Source organism: Saimiri boliviensis, chromosome 4 (assembly GCF_048565385.1).
Source record: "Saimiri boliviensis isolate mSaiBol1 chromosome 4, mSaiBol1.pri, whole genome shotgun sequence".
Taxonomy (NCBI): domain Eukaryota; kingdom Metazoa; phylum Chordata; class Mammalia; order Primates; family Cebidae; genus Saimiri; species Saimiri boliviensis.
Genome location: NC_133452.1, coordinates 28,926,121 through 28,947,946, shown reverse-complemented (window position 1 = coordinate 28,947,946; position 21,826 = coordinate 28,926,121). Strand labels below are relative to the sequence as shown.

The 21,826-nt window shown below is 33.4% G+C and overlaps 2 long non-coding RNA genes and 1 other non-coding gene across 4 annotated transcripts in view; 2 read left to right on the top strand and 1 right to left on the bottom strand.

Moving 5' to 3' along the window:
• The window catches only part of LOC141584253 (uncharacterized), a 54,437-nt gene that overhangs the window by 8,388 nt on the left and 24,223 nt on the right, over positions 1-21,826 (bottom strand). The window lies entirely within an intron of this gene.
• Positions 5,707-5,845, top strand: LOC120363359 (U4 spliceosomal RNA). The gene has a single exon (XR_005578922.1). It is a non-coding gene; the product is annotated as a U4 spliceosomal RNA (small nuclear RNA).
• LOC141584254 (uncharacterized) lies at positions 17,027-17,767 on the top strand. Its single transcript, XR_012517171.1, has 2 exons — positions 17,027-17,119; positions 17,717-17,767. It is a non-coding gene; the product is annotated as an uncharacterized LOC141584254 (long non-coding RNA).

The window sequence follows — 21,826 nt, the reverse complement described above, 5'->3', positions numbered from 1 at the left end:
AGCAGTCTCCAGCACGAGTGGCGTCAATGGCTTCACTCGTCAGTAAGAGCAGGTCCCCTTCTCTCCTGCTCCGGCCTTGACACTGGCTTTTTTTTAAAAGATGGTGGCAATTTGGCTACTGTCATTCAAGCTAGTCCATAAAATACAAAACTGATTCAGAGGCTGTGAAGAGCTTAATTTTACTATGGTTCATATTTAGATATGGGGAGATAATTTTAGAGAAACTTTCTAACTTCCCTTAAAGCCTTTGGCCAGAATTTAACACATCTGTTTCTCATCATGCAGTAGCAAAAGGTATACAAGTATTATGCTGTCCATATTCTTGTTGTCTGAGGTTACATGGACATTGATGAATCAAATATAATATATAATATTAAAATCAGAAATCTTTGAATTTAAGGCTGGGAATTTATTTTGTGAATTCTTGTTTCAAAGAGAAAAAGTTATTAATTGATAAAACACACATTAGAATAAAAATACAAATATAAACCCTTACTACCATTGTTTCTAGTGACTTCATTATTGGATTTTACCTCTATTCTGAAATAAAAAGAGAGTTGGCTTTAATGCTGATATAAAAATAATAAGCTACCATTTCCCAAAATTTTTAGAATTTTAACACTGTTTCGTGGTGTTGAGTCATTCTTAATTACCTTTTATATTACAAATGCAGCAAATATTCTAATACATAACTGGGCATCTGTACTTTGACTCATGAAATCATAAAAGCCAAAGGAAATTCTGAGATTAAAAGGTAAGTTATCTAAACTTCTGATAGAACTTTAATATATGGTCTGTGGCTCATGCCTGTAATCCCATCACTTTGGGAGGCCAAGGCAGTGAGTGGATCACAAGGTGAGGAGTTCAAGACCAGCTTGGCCAAGAAGGTAAAAACCTGTCTCTACTAAAAATACAAAAATTAGCTGGGCTTGGTGGCTGGCACCTGTAATCCAAGCTACTCAGGAGGCTGAGTCAGGAGAATTACTTGAACCCGGGAGGCAGATTTTGCACTGAGCCAAGATAGCACCACTGCACTCCAGCCTGGGTGACAGAGCAAGACTCCGTCTAAAAAAAAAAAAAAAAAAAAAAATTAAAAATTTAAGAAATTAGCCAAAATCATTTAATTCCTCATTTTTACTATTAAATATATTTCATCTTATGGTTCACAAAGAAGTTTATATTTAAAAATTAAAATTAAAATACCAGAGATTTAATTGATTTTCTAAACTGCTTTGCATCTTTTCGGAAGTTTATTAGAAAAAAAGGAAATTGGCATTAGTAGATTCACCATTGAGCACAGTATGTGAATGCTTGGCTGTCTTCTAAAGCTGAATGATTAACAGACATGAGTTTTCCCCATACCCTAGCAATATAAATTGTTGGTGGAAACAGTATCTCATGATTTTGACAGTTGCTTCTGTTAATTAACAATTTATAATTTCACATGAGTAAATATTTTGGCTACTTAAGTTCTGCTGTTCACCTCTGTATCCACCCCTCGAAAGTCTTTACTAATGCTTTAAAAGAATACGTCTGAATAAAAACAAATAAATAAACCAGAAAAAAAATCCCAAGGATCAAACTGTAAAATATATTTGTATAGTAATAGTTAATAAGAAAAAGCATTCCAAAAGCATGTAACTTGTATACAGCACTGTAGCATAGTGTGCTTTATACTATTTTATGTAATCTAATGGAGATAAATAGCTATAGGTCCAAAGGTGTTCACATGGCCAGAAGATGGTGAACGTCTCCATCTAAAACACAAGACAGTGAAAATTTTGCTAATGCTTGAGTCAATTCATGAAATCTGCTTTCCCATCAATCTATTTCCTTAACATTTTTAGTTCTAAATTTCCAGTTCAGCCAAAGCATGTTTTCGTAGAGTAGATTAACTTTGTTACATGTACCTCCATGATGAGAATTAGAACAAGTTCCTCTTTATCAGATTGTAGAAACATATTTGGATGCTGCTGAAATCAAATATTTAGTTAACATAAAATTTGTCCTGATTTGCAACTATACTATAGGAAAACAAGATTTCAACAAGTCATTACAAATTGTCCTAGAAGGGTTTGAAAGTCAGACATTAAATCAATCTTAAAATGAGTTGGGAAGTACAAGATTAGGTCAATGTAAAAAATATTCTTAATATAGCATTAGTTGGAGTTGTGATATTTGCAAGTTGGCAGATAACTGAGAAATGTAAATTATATACAACTGGTTTTTATTGTTAGTGGCTGATACATTCTATATATTTGCTGCAAACACATAATCTGTCAATATTGAGCCATTGCTCCTAGGGAAAATACAAAGTTATGGTCCCTAAAGTCTCTGGTTACAATATTTTTATCAACTGATCAATGCAATACATAACCTTGTATTTTTGTGTCTCTTTGTCTAAAGACAACTTATTTAATATATACTTTTGACTTGCAAAATTGACCTTACGTCTACAGGACTGCGGCTCATTCTAGAATGAAGCTAAGCTAACACATGTATTTTCTCCATAAGGCACATTCTTTTTGTCTTCTTGTGTTTACGGAAAAGGGCCACAGTTTAGCAATATCCTTGGGGCACATTCTAAGCAGTGAAATCACCAATGAAAAGCAAAAAATGTAAAAAGCATGGCACTAAATAGATAATGAAAGGACACTTGTTTATTGTTTGTGAGCTGAAATAAGAAGGCAACACTTTGACCTCAGCTGGAAATGTGCTTATTGGACAATTCACATTTTTTACTACACTGGATATGTCTGTTTGTAGCCGTAAAATTAATTTTTGTATTACAAAAAGTTTTACCAAGTAGGCAACTTCACAAAGAGGGAATTTGTAAGTAATGAGAATAAACTGTATACAAAAGAGAGGCAGAAATAAAATGGTCATAACTTTTAACCTCCAAATTTTTTAATGTAAACCCATTGCAACCATCAAAGATTTACAAGCAGATTATTTATGGCTCAGCAACAATGCAGAAAAACAAAAATCACTCTATGTACTGCTCTACTTGCATAGACTTAAACCCCTGTGTAGGCTTAACCAAGGTGATATGGACTCTTTATAGGTTTTCAAACTTCAGCGTGCATCAGATTCATCCAAAGGGTTTATCAAAACACAGACTGTGTCACTCATTCCCAGGTCTAGCCTGGGACTTGAAAATTTGTACTTGCCAGATGACAGTGATATTCAGGAACCATATTTCGAGAACCACTCTATTAGATCAAGTGTGGATCAGGAAGACCTGTAAATCTACAGGACTTTGGCTCAAAAGAAACTCCATGTGCCTCTTTGGCCCTGTTCCTTCAGCTTCACATCTTTCATGAGACTGTGTTGCTCTCATGTCAAATATAGGAAAGTTAAGTAAAAATAAACTAAAGGTCTGTAAAATAAAGAGCTATTCTATCTCAGTCTTGGAGCAGAATCCACCATTCCCAGGTCTCCCCAGTGCATGGGGCTTGTGTCACTTGGATGGTAGCCCAATTTTACTATATTAGATTCATAGTGGTGTTGAGAATAGTCCAAAAAGGAAATGAAATTTCAAAGTTACTAAATAGTGGGAATTCAAAGCTGAAGAAAAGCCAAAATTAATATGCCATATGAACTCAAGAGGCTTTAATCTCTCTTGGACACATTAACATTTCTAGTTCTCAATATTCTAACACTATGCACTTTAAAACAGTCTTCATTTTAAGGGGCTGAAACACAGAATGCAGTTCTCATAGTCAGGTATACAAGAGGAACATAATTAAGTATCCTCTTAGATTATATTTTATTGTAATTTAATTATATCATATTATTTTATCTTAGAAAAAGATTTCTACAAAGAAACCATTAGTGCCCATAATGTCAATACTGGAATTCCAAATGGCTTATTTGTTACTCTCAGAACATTCTCAATATAGGCTGTCTATGTACTAGAGAAAAAATGTAAATGTGCAACTCCTTTCAGAATGTCTATTTGCCTTTAAATAAAATGGTGTATGGTTAGCAATATAGCACTACATATGATTTTTAAAAAGATATTATCTTTTATAGTGCAAAGCCAGAAATATACAAGGTATTATATGATTTTATTAGTATGGACAGTTTTCTAAAAAAAGATTTTCAATATATAAGGAAATCATTAAAATCTTTTTCTGATAAATGGAGAGAGAACAAAAGAATCTCTGTAAGAAGTTCTCTGCTTATTAAGCATCAAAATGCTTACAAGAATGATCAAATCTGAAGATACCGTCAGGGGCTTTTTACTATTTCAAACATGCGCAAATTTTTAAAATGCACAATTACCAAATGTCTTTTGTAGCCTACATCAGTAGGTGTCTGTTCACTACTTTTACTGTAGAAGGATCTAGAATGTACTTCTAAAGACAAACTATGTAGCTTGAAGAACAGACGAAACATATTTCTGGTGGGACATGGGGATCTCAAGCTCTGGGTTTGGTCTGCTTATTCTGGTTATTTTACTTGGGTTGTTTTTTTTCTACCTGGCCAGGAGGACAAATTTCCTAAGAACCTTCTATCAGAACGGTTTAATAGCACAGAACCTGAGACAGGCTGTAGGCACTTGAGAACCACTTCTGACTTTTACTTTATGGTTATCTCAGACAAGATTGTTTACTTACATGTTTCTATCTCAATCTCTTTATCTGCAAATTGTGGGCGATAGAGCTTACTTTGCAGGGATTAGAAAAGTACCTCGTGTACAAATAATACTCAGTATCTATTAGTATAGTTCTATTTTATTTTGTCATAAATTGATTCGTATTTCTTTTTTCCCCTGTTTTTTCAAATACCGGTTTCAGATAACTTTCAATCTTGATTCCTAAAATAATGGATCAAATGATGTCTCTTGAAGAGAGAGGGAAAAAAAAAATCTGTTCAGGCTGTATGTCTTTCCCCCAAGTGAACTTCCTAATTTTCTCTGTATGTTTGGGGAAGTTGATTTTTCACAGCACTGTTATTTTATAGCAAACAGTTATTGCATTGCAGGGTATTCATGAAGCAGTTCAGCTTCCAGTGCTGTTAGGGTCCCCAAATTACAAGTCAGTACAACTATGACAGTGTACCCGAAAAACACTTAACCTGCCAAATTACCTGGATCCTCTTCCTCTAATAAAATATAAATAAATTTATGATGGTTTGAAGAAAATAAAAGCATTCGTTATCACTAGAGTCAATCTGACAAAGGTAATTTTGTCTATCACAGGGTTTTGCCTTCAATCTGAACTGATCATATAGCTATGTGATTGGAAGTTAATATCAACAGTCAATTTAAAGTGATAGTTGGGTAGCAAACTCACTCAAGAATCCATAAATATGAACAGGTAGCATGAAAAATACTACAGAATAAAAATATATAAAGTTATCCTATTGACTCAGAAGAAGATAACTAGCTGTGTAGGATATTTTGTTAAGGAATTTTAAAAAAAAGAAATTGATGAACTAGCATCACAAATAAAATATAAATATACCCAGACTGTTAAATAAAAGGAGAGACCCCTAAAGAGAAATCAGAATAAGGTGAAAGGACAACTAGTTAAGTTTAAATGAGAAGCATAGAATAACAGATTGCAAGGAATTTAAAATTTAATATTTTGTCTAAAATGCATGTAGGGAGCAGAAAATTCAAACATGGACATGGCCAAAAAGTCCTGTCAGTATTGTAAGGCAGCAAAAATAGATAAGTATTAAGATAATGAAAACATTAGCTTTGCACAGTGGCAGTATCGTAGCCAATGAGGTTTATCTGAAGTGCAATTATTGCTAATTGGAAACTTCCCAATACCCCGCCATGACGACTTGAAATAGAGTCTGCGTTGGCAGTTTTTGGTAGTTTCTAAGGGGACTGAATTTAAAAAAAAAGAAAAGAAATAATGAAAACATTAAAATGTAATTATGAGTGATAGAAAATGGAGACCTGTGCTAAGCATTGTAGGTGCTCTCAAAAATAAAAATATTTGAAAGAGGAGCATTGTAAAATCTTTAATCAGTGAACAATTATAAAGATCTTTTTCAAATTCTTTTGTAATAATCTCTAGTTAAACTGAATGTAGCAACAATATGAATGAGGTAATTTTATGTTGTGTTTTATGTAATTTTATGTTCATTTGATGGGCTAGTATACGGGCAATTTACAGAAATACTATAGGTATAGTGAAAAGAAGGGATAATAATGGTATTAGCCACATTTGTGGAGGATCTGCCTGTGCCAGACATCATTCTGAGTACTTCACACACACTGACATATTCAATTTTCAAAACAAAACTAATCCTCAAAATAACAATACTCATCAGGGTTCTCCAGGGAGCAAGAACAAATAGGAGATATACAGATACCTATATCTAGAATGGGATTTATTATAAGGAATTGGCTCATGTGATTATGGAGGCAGAAAATTCCTACAGTCCATCCTCTGCAAGCTGGAGACCCAGGAAAGCTTGTGGAATAAATTTCAGCCTAGATCTGAAGGCAGAGAACCAGGAGTTCTGATGGTGTAAGTTCTAGTTCAAGGACAGGAGAAGACCAATGTCTCAGCTGAAACAGTCTGGCAGAGAAGGAGAATTCACCCTTCCTTTGCCTTTTTGTTCTATTCAGGCCCTCAGCAAGTTGGATGATGCCCACTCACACTGAGGAGGGGGCTTTACTCAGTCCACCAATTCAAATGCTCAATCCTTCCAGAAACACCCTCACTGACACACTCGGAAATAATGCCTAACCAATTATGTAAGCGTCTTGCAACCAGTCAAGTTGGCATAAACAATTAGCCATCACAAACACCTACATTTCAGATGAGGAGACTAAAGAAAAGATATGACAAGAAATTTGAGTGAGGACTGCCTAGCTTTTGAAAGGAGAAGCTTGAATTTGTACCTGGCCTCTTGGGCTCCATCATTCATCCTTCTGATCAGAACTCACACAAAATATCACAAGAGGGCACACATTTTTCTGTAGCAACCTCTGGATCTGAAAGAATGTCTGACACATAGTAAGTCCTCATTAAATATTTTTAGAATAAATGAATGCATATTTTTACATCAACCTCATATTTTAAACAATTTATTTCACTTGCATAATCAATTATTAATGTTTAAACCCTGAAAAATTGTAGCCCTCACACATTCTGTATACATTTGAACGGATCTTATTTTGTATATTTGGTGCTTCGTTAACAGACAGCATAGAAGTTTGTGACTATGAATTGTTCCATTAATTGTTCCTTTTATCAAAGGGACTGCTGTCTCAAAATTTAATTTTAGAGATATAGTTTGCCATCGTTGCTTTTACTTTATCTTTATCCTAGTTTGTCTTAGTTTATTTTTCATTATTAAATCTCTTTTTAAATTACTTGCACGTTTCTTTTAAGAAACATACTGTTAGATGTTAGTTTTAACCCAACCTACAGCATTAAGTTCAACCATTCGTCTTAACTAATGTGCATCTGTTACATATTGGAATATTTCTAAGAATTTATTTATCTTTTTAAGGTATCATTTTTGTACATTGTTGTCCCCTTTTTAAAGCTATCTTTGACATGAAATTTAGTTTTATTGATAGCTACCTTAAAACAAGAAATACAAATAAAAACAACATTTCTATAATTATTAAAGCATAAAACAAGTGTAACAGCTTGATTTTTTTCCTTAAAGGAACTTAGCAAAACTGAGCTATCCCAGTGTCTACTTCTTATTTTTATTAAAGTACTGAGGTTACATCTAGGAATGAATATTTTACATGTTTTCTGTTCAGAAAGTCTTCTGTCTTTTCTATTAGGGATCTATTTTCCTCTAGAAGTATTCACCCACTGTAGCAAGGCTTCAGGAAAAAAACTCTCTCCTCTCTCTCTCTCTGTATATATATATATATATATATATATATATATATGTGTGTGTGTGTGTGTGTGTGTGTGTGTGTGTGTGTGTGTGTAATGTGCTTTATATATATTATATATCATCTGTATAAGGCACACATATAAAATACATATATATATATAAAATACATTATATATATATATACATATGATTCAAAACTGGGTTCTGACACTGACCTTCTGACAGTCAAAAGGGTCCATCATGAGAGGAAAAAAGCAACAAGTTCATGCCTGATTGCAAATTATAAAGAAAATATGGGGAAGAGAACAGGACCTTGCCTCTGCCTGGAGAAGGCTGGACAAGAATCAGCTACATCAGGAGAGAGAGAAGTGTTGCCACGTGACTTTGAAGAAGGACAAAGATTAAAGACCAAATGACTAAACTTTGGTGAAAGAGAAAAATGATTTTTTTCAAGGAATATCCCTCTATCTTGTGATCAGATAGGACTCTATTTTCCTATTCAGCTATGTTTTAAACTCTTTGCTAACATAGTTATTAAATCGTATAGATATTCTCTTTCTATACAATATTCTTACTTCTTCCCTGTCTACTTCCTTTTTTCTCAGTGTTTTTCGACTTAAAAAAAGCTTGTCCTCACACAATAAATCAACTCTAAATTTGTCATGAGAAGTCAGACGCAGGAAAAAAAAGAGGAAAAGGCTTCAGAAGCCAAAGAGCCATAATAAATTGAATAAAATCCAGAACTAAAGGAAAATATTTACAATCTGGATTAGGGTAGGGAATATCGTCTATTCACGTCAAGCATTATGAAAGAGATTATAAAGTAATTGGTTATGGTTAAAACTTGAAAGTTGCCCATGGAATGTGGGACACTGAATTTTTAAAGTAAATGAAAGGCTCGGGATATGGTCCAATATGAATATAGCAGACAAAGCTGAAGTTTAAGAAGCAGTTCAACATGTTCTGCAGTCTTGAGAATATTTCTGCAAGTATTTAGCATCCAGCTTCCAATTTGAGGCAGAAATTTCATCTTATTCATATTCAGCCATCATATCCATGCCTTGTCTTCTGACTTTCACTTTCCTCAGTTTGATATATATGACTATACCACAGGAAGATATATATTAAAGTATTGAATACATAGATAATATATCATAGGATGCATAAGATACATGAAATATAACATACAAACACATGTCTATTACATATTTACATAATTACTACCTACATAATTATACAGAATTAATTATACTATGTTATGTTTAGGAACAAGTTATATAATTATTAGATAAATATGAGTGTTTAATATTTTAAATGCCTCTGACATTTTAAATACTTCGAATTTATAAACATATTAAGCACATTAAATTAGCTGATTCAGTGTGCTTGTCAGAAATTCTTAATTATGTTTAGATAATTTAATTTGAAATATATGAGATCTTTCTACTTGAAATATATAAGAATACGATTTAGTTTGGTTCTTACTGCCTCCCTCATGCACATATTTACAATACTTAACAATAATTTACTAAATGTATGTAATTTTAGTAAATATACCAGAAATTTTTCCTTATGAGAATGGTATATATGCCATGCCAAATATGTAACTGCTTGAAATAGTCGATACATTAAATCTGCATTTGTGGCTTACAATATGTAAGGTCATTTGTTGTTTCCCTTTTGCATACTCAGGAGCATCACTAAAGCAATTCTCTCTGTCACTATTGGTTTTCCATTGTTTTTCCTTTCTTTCTTTTCATCCCCAAATATTTACCTTTTCCATATTGTTAAACTTTCCTCACTTGACTTCCAGGTAATTACACTTAGTTTTTTTTTTTTTTTTCTTTTGACATCAATTATTTTAATTGTTATGTACCCCAGTACCCAGTACTCAGAATTCTCCTCTTTTCTATTTATATTCATTCTCTTGATATTCTCCATATAATCCTGAGCCAGTTTGCAAGATCTGGGGCCTCGGTTTTCCATCTGTAAAATGGAGGTAACTATACCAGTTTTATGTAATTGTATGAAATAAAGAAATTAACGCATATTTAGAAAAATGCTTAGTATAGATTTAGTATATACCATGAGTCATACATATGTTCTGCTTTTATTAATATTGATTGATCGGTCATCTAGGCTTAAGGCTTAAAACACCTTTTACAGATTGCCGACTCCCAAATTTCTATCTCTGACTCGGACCTCTCTCCAACTTCAGACTCACATATGAAATTTCTGGATTAATATTTCCATTTGAGTGCCTAAAGGGCATCTCACACATAATAAGCTTATAATTGAGTTCTTACATTTCCCTGCTAAACCTGTTCCTCTCTTAGTCTTTCTTAGTTAATTGCAACTGCACCCAAAAACTTGGACTCATTTTTTTCTCTTTCTTGTAAATCCTACAGCCAATCCATCAGTAAATCAAACTAGATGTACCTTCAAACTATATTTAGACTCTCACCCATGCTTAGCACTTTGCTGTCACTACCCTGGTCCAAAACACTATCATTTATCACTTGGATTATTCTAATAGCTTCTCGTTAGCAGAGATAAGAAAGAGCCTGGATTTTGCATACCATTTTATTTCATTTTTATTGTACCTAATTGTATTTGGCAAAAATATCAATCTATGATAAATTGGAGAAAGATTAAAAAATTGAGTCCTTCACCATAGACCAGTTAGAAAGCACTGTTACCACACACAATAAAAAGTGGTAGATAATTCATATGGATAAAATTAAGTTTGAATGAGAATAAAGAATATGAGCATCAGAAGGAGGAACTATAACTGTATTTATTTTTCCCTTCAATTTCTTGTTTTAAAAATTATTTTAAATACAAAAAAGCTGAAAGAAGACTTAATACCCAGATGCCTTCAACTTTTAACAATCGTTAAGATTTTGCTTACTTGTCTTATAGTTCTCTCTATATAAACCCATGTATCATTTTTCTGTAAATATAAAAGTAAGATATCATAACACATAAAACACTTGACATGCATTTCTAAAAAATGAGGGCAATCTTTTCTCAAAGATACAGTGCCATCATCACACCTAATCAAATGTCAATAATTCTGTAACACCATCTTTTATTAACTGTCCTGGCCACTGCTAAAACTCAATGCTAGGGAAAAAAAATGATATATTATTCCCAAAATCTTGGATCTGAAGGTGACCTTAATTTGGAGGCAACCTTTCTTTAACAGTATGGAATTTCTTTTTAAATTTACTTTTTACATTTGTAAAAAAAAAAATTTAACGTAATCAAAACAAAGGTGTTCAATTGCAATGATAAATATTTAGAAATGATTTTTAAAAGGCATACAGTCTGTTAAATTCCTATATTTTAAATCCTAAACATTACTGCAAGATTCTTCCATCCAAAACATTTTCTTCATACCTTTCCACCAGTAACATAATATAATTCTTTAGTTCATTCATGAAAACCCATATGAATATGAGAACTCATTTCAGATGATGTAGAAGAGGTTTTCAGATATAGAGGTAGTACAATTTCACTCCCTAATGTTTTGAAACCATTTCTTCAAATTCTATCCTAAATACAACATATAAAGGCAAATAGTCAATAATTTATCATTATAAAACTAGATGACTATTTCAGAATATTAGTTCATCTTTCTGATTTTAGTCAATTTATATTGAAGGTGTGTGAAACTTTTTCAGAAAGTCAATTTTATTCTGTAATTGGTATTACTGTATACATTTTTTAAAATGAAAATGACATATGCATTTAAAAAATCTGTTGATGTGGACATGGTGGGGATTTTTTCCCCTCTCATAGAAAAATTCATGGAGTATCTAAAACCTTTTTCCCTGTGCATATATCTACAGATCTCCTGTTTTCTCAGCTACAGATCGAGTTGAACAGAACACAGAAAATAATAGAGAAGTACATTTTTTCCAGATTAAACTAGGGTAAGTACAGAAAAGCATATGTATGTATATAATTATCATATAGAACTTCTTTATATTTATTTGAAACACGTATATGCCAAAATCATCCTGCAGATGTTCAAGAAACTTGTTTAATAATTTGGTAATTCACTTGTATTTTTAAAAAGAATATAATCTTAAGTTTTTAGATTGCTGAACATTTAGAATTTCTTTTCATTTCTGACTGATTTCTGAATGAGGAACTCTTAATTTGAAAGATTGTTGGCAGAACTGACTCGAGTACATCAGCTCATGCACAATATGTTGTTACTTCTCTGGAACTGTACATATTGTTTTTCTTCCCCTTGTGGATGTTTATTTGAAGGATGAATAGGTCACTCTTAGCAGGAGAGCTAGTCATGTGACTGCCAGATACTGAAGACAGATGAGTCAGTTCCACACAGACTACAAATTATTCATGCTGGATACATCTATATTCATACTTGCATTTGACCTAAGCCTCAACTTTAAAAATAGATTTAACAGAAATTATACAGATATTCAAAAATTGTTTTGCTAGGAAGCAAACAAGTTATGCAATACAATTTAAAAAAAGAATGTTCCCTCTGGTAGAAAGAGATCACATTAGTGATGAAATACTATATGTCAGACTGAGCTTAAGCCCAAATTCAAGAACATGTTGTATACAAAACTTCTAAAATCTAGTTATCTGATGTGTGACTGATAGCTATTGTTGCAGCTTGGAGACCTTAGGACAGGACTGACTCCCCATCATTTGTCATCATAGAGTAGTCTTTGAATAAAATGTTGTTTACCTTTCATGGTCAGGGGAAAATAGTCCTGTTGGCTAGGTGCTAGTTAGACTGTAAGAATGTGGGGTAAGAAGGGAAGAAGCTGGTTTCAAATCCTAGTTTGGCCACTTAGTTGATTACATATATGCAAAAATTAGAATTGCTTTAGTTTACTCATCTGTAAAATGTGACATGACTAATTATAATACCTGCTCCATAGGGCAAAGCTAAGGTGTGACTCACCTGATATAACCTTTTAAAGGGCTTAGCATACTGGTACATACTTACTTAAGCCATAATATCTGTAATTTCTTTTCTTTTTTTTTTTCTTTTGCATGCATACCTAAGCTGTCATACCTGTATTTTCTTCTCTCTCTTTCCTTTTTTTTTTTTTTTTTTTTTTGAGACGGGCTCTCACTCTATTATCCAGGCTGGAGTGCAGTGGTTGGATCTCAACTCACAGCAGTCTTAACCTCAAGTCCAGTGATTCTCCCACTTCAGCCTCCTGATTAGCTGGGACTACAGGCATGTACCAGCACACTCGGCAAATTTTTGTATTTTTCGTGGAGACTGGGTTTCACTGTGATGTTCAGGCTGGTCTCTAACTCTTCAGATCAAGTCAACCACCAGTCTTGGCCTCCAAAATTGCTGGGATTCCATATGCATGAACCACTGCACTTGCCCTGATTTTCTTTTTCTTTTATTTTTCTTTCTTTCTTTATTTTTGAGATGGAGTCTTGCTCTGTCACCCAGGCTGGAGTGCAGTGGTGCAATCTCGGCTCACTGAAACCTCCACCTCTTGGGTTCAAGCAATTGTCCTGCCTCAGCCTCCCAAGTAGCTGGGATTACAGGCACCTGCTACCATGCCCAGGTAATTTTTGTATTTTTGTGGAAAGGGAGTTTCAGCACGTTGACCCAGCTAATCTCTAACTCCTGAACCCAAGTGATCCGCCCGTCAGCCTCCCAAAGTCCTGGGGTTACAGGTATGAGCCACTGTGCCTGGCCTGATTTTCTTTTTAATTAGGTCATTGTATATTGCACAACAAGTCTATAGTGCATACAGACTATGATTTTTGTAAAATTTTCTTTTTTTCTTTTTTTTTTTTTTTTTTTTTTGAGACCAGGAGCTAGGCTGGAGTGCTCTGGCGGGACCTCAGTTCACTGCAACCTCCAGCTCCCAGGTTCAAGCAATTCTCCTGCCTCAGCCTCCCTAGTAGCTGGGACCACAGGGGTGCGCCACCACCCCCAGCTAATGTTTTTGTATTTTTAGTAGAGACGGGGTTTCACCATGTCACCATGTTGGCCAGGATGGTCTCGATCTCTTGACCTCGTGATCCGCCCGCCTCGGCCTCCCAAAGTGCTGGGATTACAGGCGTGAGCCACCGTGCCCGGCCGATTTTTGTAAAATTTTCTATGCATTCTAAGACCTCAGGAACATTTGTCCTGCCTCTTTTCCTAATATACAAGAATATGAAAAATAAGCCTCCTTTTAACAAAGATCTGCAACTAATTTTTTAAAAAGAAATCTGTGAAGAACAAGGATATAATGCTAAATATTGCATTATAGCTGAGTAGCAGCAAATTGATGGAGTATGAGGAATAAATTCTGATTTTTAAAAATCTTGCTCAAATTCCTTTCCAAGGAGTCTGGGGAGTCATGCCTTACAAACCATAAATTCTCATCAGATGGATTTTATTTCATCCTATATATCATGACTTACTTTTCAATCTGACTCCAACATAATTTTACAAGTCAAGAATAAAATATTTAACCCCAAATTATATTTCCTGTCCTTACCTTGAAATTGACTTGCAAAGTCTCTTGTGGGAAAAATCCACACAGTATAGAAAATCCCGTTACCTTTTTGTTTTCCTTCTTTCTTTCTAGATCCAGAAGATAATCAACTAGGAGCCAGGCACCCTTTTAGGTCTGATAAGAAACGATTTACAACCTGCTCTCTCTCTCTCTGCTATCTGGGAGAGTTCTCTGCGCAATAAAACTTGGTCTCCACAATCCGTTTTCTTAGCCAGAACTTTTCCTTTATCCCAGGTCTTTAGATAAATGTAAACAATTGTCAACCAGAAAATATTTAAATCGTCCTGCCTTTCTGAACGAAACCAATGTATTTCTTAAATACATTTGATTGATATCTCATGCCTCCCTAAACTCTATAAAACCTAGTGGTACCCCGACCACCTTGGGCACATGTTCTCAGGATCTTCTGAGGGCTGTGTCATGGGCCATGGCAACTCATATTTGGCTCAGAATACATTTCTTAAAATATTTTACAGAGTTTCATTCTTTTCGTCAACAAGTAGGAACTGAAAATGTATCACCTAGGTATTCTCTTTTTTAGAAAAACTAGTCAGCTTCATTATTTTCTTCTGAAATCTTTCATTTCAGAAGATAAGCAAATTTGAATTTTAAAAAGAAACAATAAAATTTCTGTAGAAGCATTCTTATATTTGACTGATTATAATTTTTATGAATTATTAATAAACAGTTTAGAGAAATTTATATATTTAACCCTTACATAGTCTTATGCATTAGGTTTCACAATTCTAATTTCGCAAGTGAAAAAACTAATGTCCAATAGTTCAAGACTGTTTTTCAGGTTTTCACAAGTAGTAGGGGAAGGAATCAAAATTAGTATCAACTTACCAAACGATACTGCTTTGTGATAGAAAAAAATAAAGTTTAATCAAAATTGAGGGCTTGACTTTTCTCTGTGGTACACTGCAGGCACCTTGGGGCAGGCACTGAGGCTGTTTATTAGCTCAGTCTTTTCTATGACGCTACTGGGTTACTGAACATTGCAGAATAACCACAGAACCCGTTTATATTTGTGTATATTGCAGTAAAGATGTTGGTTAATATAGAGCATTTAGATATTAACTTCCGATCTATTCCCAGAGGTATAGAGGCTAGCGACCCTGAATAAATAGATCTTTCTATGTTAATTATCAGAAATGATGTATGCCTTTGGAGGTTCAAAAAAGCTATAACTAAGAAGATATACAGACTGGAACTTCGTGTTCCTGGTTCTGAACTCTGAGAACACTCACAGTTAATTTAAAGATGGTAGTAGCTACAGAGGAAGGGACCTTGTAGGGAACATTAAACTGGAATAAAATAAATAGTTTTAGTCACAGTATTTTGCTATATGATATTTCTTTCTGTTATCTGTTATAAATACGATCTAGCTCTACTATATTTCCTTCTGTTGTCTAAGTACTTTTCTTAAATACTACAGAGAAGATTCAGCTGGGCTACAGGAAGATATTTTTTAGAAAGTCTTAATACATACTTAAGGTTTGCCAACATGGTGAAACCCCGCCTCTCCTAAATATACAAAAATTAGCCGGGTGTGGTCTCGGGCACCTGTAATTCCAGCTACTCGGGTGGCTGAGGCAGGAGAATCACCTGAACCCAGAAGGCAGAGGTTGCAGTGAGCTGCGATGGCACCACTGCACTCCAGCCTGGGCGGCAGAGCAAGACTCCATCTCAAAAAGGTGGGGAGCATTTAAGAGTATTCTTTTCATTGCCATAAGTGGAAAATCTGAAGTTGACTTTCTAAAAAAATTAGAAACTTCTTCAACGGTACCCAAAAACAGATAGAATAAAATAAACCTGTGTAAGAATATCTTGCCCACCTTATAAAATAAAACATTACAAATGGTTGTGAAAACCATGGTATTAGCCATTCCACAGACCTACTGCCTTCTTCCAAGGTAACCATTACACTGAACTTGGTATCTATTATTTCTATGCATCTATTTTTACCTTACTGCAGGTATTTGTTCTACTAAACAAGATCTAGAACTGTTTAGCCAGATTGCATAATTTTAAACTTCATAGGAATGACATTACACTCCTCATAATCCTTCCACCTTTTTCACTCAGCGTTTGTTTTTGAGGTGTATCCATGTCGATACAGGCCATTCTAGTTCATTTACATCTAGTTCAGGATGATCATTTTTCCTTCAGCAGCACTTCTTACTGGCTCTGGCTGGAAATTGCCTTTTATCACAGCTGTCACCATTCTCACATGATTCTTGTGAGACTCTTTTTTGGTTATAATGTTCAATATTTAGACTATTTTACTGAGCAGACTTTATAAATGAGATATCTGCAAGGCACTTAAAGTGTTACAGATGTCTTAAGAATTATTTAAGTTTTGTTGGGTTAAGACAGTTTTCAATGTACCATAAATGTTGTGTTTTCAGAAAAAGACAAAACGATGGTGCTGACTGGCTTTCTGTATATTGCACAACAGTCCTCAAATACATGAAACATTAATACATCAAGCAACATTTTTTTCACTCTCCTTAGAATTGGAACTATGCAGTTAAGGTGAATAAAATGTACAGATGTTTCATATATTACAGGTTACATATATAAGTCAAAATTTCCTATATAAAACTGATTTGGGATTTGGGGCGGAAATATTTTGAATATTAATTTATTTTTACAGATGCAAGATAGGGCTTTGTGCAATGTATTTTTGTAAATGCTTTTCAAAATATCTGTCTGGTAGTGCTTCTGCTGCTGCCACCAAATTGATAAGATGCTATTAAGAGGTTTAAATAATAGAAATCCCATTTGACCCAGCAATCCCATTACTGGGTATATATCCAAAGGATTATAAATCATTCTACTACAAGGACACGTGCACACGAATGTTCATTGCAGCACTGTTTACAATAGCAAAGACCTGGAACCAACCCAAATGCCCAACAATGATAGACTGGATAGGGAAAATGTGGTACATATACACCATGGAATATTATGCAGCCATCAAAAACGATGAGTTCACGTCCTTTATAGGGACATGGATGAACCTGGAAACCATCATTCTCAGCAAACTGACACAAGAGCAGAAAATCAAACACCGTATATTCTCGCTCATAGGCGGGTGTTGAACAATGAGAACACATGGACACAGGGAGGGGAGCACTACACACTGGGGTCTGTTGGGGGGAAATGGGGGAGGGGCGGGGGGTGGGGAGGTGGGAAGAGATAGCATGGGGAGAAATGACAGATACAGGTGAGGGGACGGAAGGCAGCAAAGCACACTGCCATGTGTGTACCTATGCAACAATCTTGCATGTTCATCACATGTACCCCAAAACCTAAAATGCAATAAAAAAAAAAAGAAAAAGAAAAAAAAAAAAGAGGTTTAAATAAAGAGTTTAAATTTTTAAAAGTGAAAAAAAAAACCCATAACATTTGTGGATTTAAAATATATTTTTTCTTCAGTAAACATTTATAATTTTTAAAATTTCTTGCTTTACAAACATTGCTGCTTTGAATATTTTCTAAATCTCAATATGCACGGGATCTACAGGCTACCAGGCTAGAATGGAAGGTGTATTACCATTCTCAAATGTGCTAGAGATTTTCTAGATCTGTATTTCCACCTGATTGTAGCAATTAACATTCTTGTGGTATAACACAGTCTTTTTGGTACAATTAGATGTTGTTAATTTCATGTACAGAAAAATTACCTCATGGTTGCTGTAATTTGGGTTTTTCTGATTATTAGTGAAATTCCATTTCTTATTTTTTGACTATTTGAGGTTTTACTTCTAAAATTATAACAATATTATTGGTTTATTTTGCCATTTATACACTGGTGAGTTTTCTCAATGATTTCGCAATATATTTTTACTATGTAGATGTGTGTTAATTCTTCTTAAGTTAGGTTTGCTTAGTTATATTTTTCTAGGAAACAGCCCATTTCATCATATTTCTGATTAATTTTCCCAAGGTAGTTAATAGCACTCACTTTTTAATTTTTTTTACTATATTTAGAGGTTTTCTAATTTTTATTTTTAATAGTTTCTGCCATTTATACACTCTCTCTTCTTTTCTTGGTCTATCTCACCAGAGTTTATCAACTTAGTGTGCCTTATCAATGATTGAAAGGCTGCATTTTTCACCTTTTTATATCTTTCTTTGTCTTTGTTCAATTTCTGCTCTCTACAATACCCATTGTAATAATTTTGTGATTTATTCTATAACCTTGTTTTTTCAAACTTTTAAATTGAGCTATTTACTTCATTTTTATTTCTTCTTAAATTTTAATATTTAATTCCATAAATATTCACCATTTATTTCAACTGGATCCTACTGGTTCACTCTGTATCATTTTCATTAATGTTTATTGCTAAGTATTTTCTTATTTCCATGATAATTGTTCATTTACAAGAGCATATCTTTACATTGTCATTAATTATCATTTATATTTACTTCTACCTCAATTATACTGCTGTCAAAGTGCTTTTTATGACAATTATTCTTTGAAGTCTGAAACTTATGTGCAACTATGTGGTATATTTTCTTTAAAATTCCATGTGTTCCTAAGAAGAGTGTGGATTTCTAAATTAGATCTAGGATCCTATGTATGGTCTAGTCAAGCTCATTGCTAATGTTATTTAAAGGATCTGTCTCCACAAAGGTAACAATCAACCTTTGGTGAATTTGAAGCTTCAAATAAAGCAATTAATTTTTGCTTTATTTGTATATATGTCTCTGTTATTCTTGTGGTGACCAATTTAGAATTGCTGTTCTTTCCCAAAGATTTATATTTTTATGTCTCCAATGACTTCAGTAATAGTTTTACCTTGTAATCTACTGTATCTGATCTTAATAAATTTAATGGTATTTTCATTTATTGATTATAATCAATTTCTCTTGCTTAAAAGTTTATGTCCACATGTTTTTCAAGCAAAAAGCATATAGATTTCTGTAATTCTATCTAAAACTTTTTATTTAACTATGAATTAAGTTCATTTGCACTTCCTGTAACTTCTAACATATTTGAATTTATGTTAATATATTGTTTTGTTCTTGCTATTTGTTCTGCATTTTCCAGCTCTTTCCTTACTTCATTCTATTTCTTCCTTTTGGGATTAATCATTCTTCTCTGTCCAGTGTTTCGGACATTACACTTTACATTTTATTTATTTCGATTGTTAACATCAAATCTTTTAGCACGTTACAGTTACCATATTTCTATGTCTTTTCTCTTGAAAAATACTAAACCATTAGAAATCTTTAACTTCAACTTATTCTTATGCAACTTGCATACTATTATAAGCCAGTGTTTTAGTCCTACCCTATTTTCACTTACAAAATTGAAAAATGTTCTTAAAAAAAAGTTCTTACCTTGAACATAAGTTCTTAAAATATACATTCTGATTGACTGAATTTACTTTAAGATGCCAGACTTTCTAGTATAAATTTTAATTATTTTATTCAGTCAAATTTTGCCTAGTTTTATCAATACGTTTATTTCTTTCTTTTTCAGTTAATCGATCCTGTTACATCTTAGCCTTTCCACCTCCTTCTGGATTTAATTTCCTCCATCCAAAGTACATTCTTTGGAAGTTTCCACATAAGGGCTTTTTTGGCAATAAATCTCTGGTTTTGTTTTTCTGACCAGAAAAGGTATTTGTTTTGTCTACGTTCTTAAATTATTTTCTACATTGTTATAAAAATTCTAAGTTGACAGATATTTCTGTGTCATCACTTTTAGGATATGATTTTACATTTCTGGATATTATTGTTGTTATTTTAGAAGTATGCTGTCAGTCTAAAATGTTTGAGGGAAGAGTAATTTTCTGGTTGAATTTAAATATTGTTTTTGTCTTTGTGAGTTTTGAAGTTTTACAATAATTTATTTCAATGTGGAAGTTTAAAAAATTTATTTACTGTTGGCTGGGCGCAGTGGCTCATGCCTGTAATCCCAGCACTTTTGGAGGCCAAGGTGGTCGATCACCTGAGGTCGGGAGTTTGAGACCAGCCTGACCAACAGGGAGAAATCCTGTTTCTACTAAAAATACAAAATTAGCTGGTGAGACATGCCTGTAATCCCAGCTACTTGAGAGGCTGAAGCAGGAGAATCACTTGAACCCAGGAAGCAGAGGTTGCAGTGAGCCAAGATCACCCCATTGCACTCTAGGCTGGGCAATAAGGTTGAAATACCATCTCAAAAATAAAAAAAATTATTTACTGTTTTAGAAATTCCTAAGAACATATATTACATAAATTCAAATCCCAGATTTACATGAAGATATGCTTTTTTGGCTAAAAAGATGAGACAGGATCATTTTTATCCCACTTTGATTTCAGACCATAGGTAATAATAACTTTGCTGTCTTACTTTGCACTTTTTTTTTTTTTTTTTTTTTTTGTATTCCACCATGGAATTAAGGGAATGGCAGTTTGAGTATTGCTGTTTTATACAGGAATCTAAGTAATAGCTCTTCAACTTGCCCAGTTGGTCTTTTTGTATAAACCTCTTAATTCTCAAAGTTTCTCTGTTTCCAAGATTGACAATAGTGTCTGATTACCAATTCTATTTTCTGCTTCCTCTTCATTTTCCATCTCTAGGATTACCCTGTATATTAAAAGGTTATTTAACACATCTTACCCATGATTTCTAGGGGCTGTTTTTTGACATTTTTTCAGGGTATTCATTTTGATACATTGCAGATAATTAAAGTTCTCCGCATTTAATTTTAAGATAACTTGCAAGTGTATTTCTTATGTCATCATGGGTAATGAACTTAGCTTTTATAATGCCTGTATATTGTTTCTTTCTTTCCCTAACACTTCTACCTAATTTCACCTAAAAAATAAAAAAAATAAAAAAAAAAAAAAAAAAGTTGTATGCTTATAAAGAGTTTTAAAGGAAGTAAAATAGTAAGGAATGCTTACACAGAAAACACACTTTGAATGCTTTGCCTATGTCACTGACACAAGGGGACTTATTAAATACTACTTAATAATTGCAGACTAAACCAATTTGTCACTCAGTCAATTAACTTGAATTTCATATAGTGAGATCGATTTATGTGAAGATTTATGTGATGAGGAAGCTATCACCTGGGAATAAAAAAAAAAGTTCTTACTTTGAACATAAGTTCTTAAAATATACATTCTGATTGACTGAATTTACTTTAAGATGCCAAAATTTCTAGTATAATTTATAGCCTAATATTACTTTGGTTTAAAAAAATGTATTTTTAAAACACATAAATAGAATTTAATACATACCAAAGTTCTTCAATTTTCCCATGTATTCTTAGTAGCCTTATTTATTCATTACGTATCATAATTCCACCTGGCTATGGCAACTTTTGAATGAAAAGCAAATAATTTGAAAACATATGTTTGTCATTAAAAACATGTATGTCATTTTTATGGCTCATTTTAAAGAGAATAAAGGAGACACTAAGGTTAGCCGATCTTAATCATTAGCTGAAACTAGGTAAAACCCT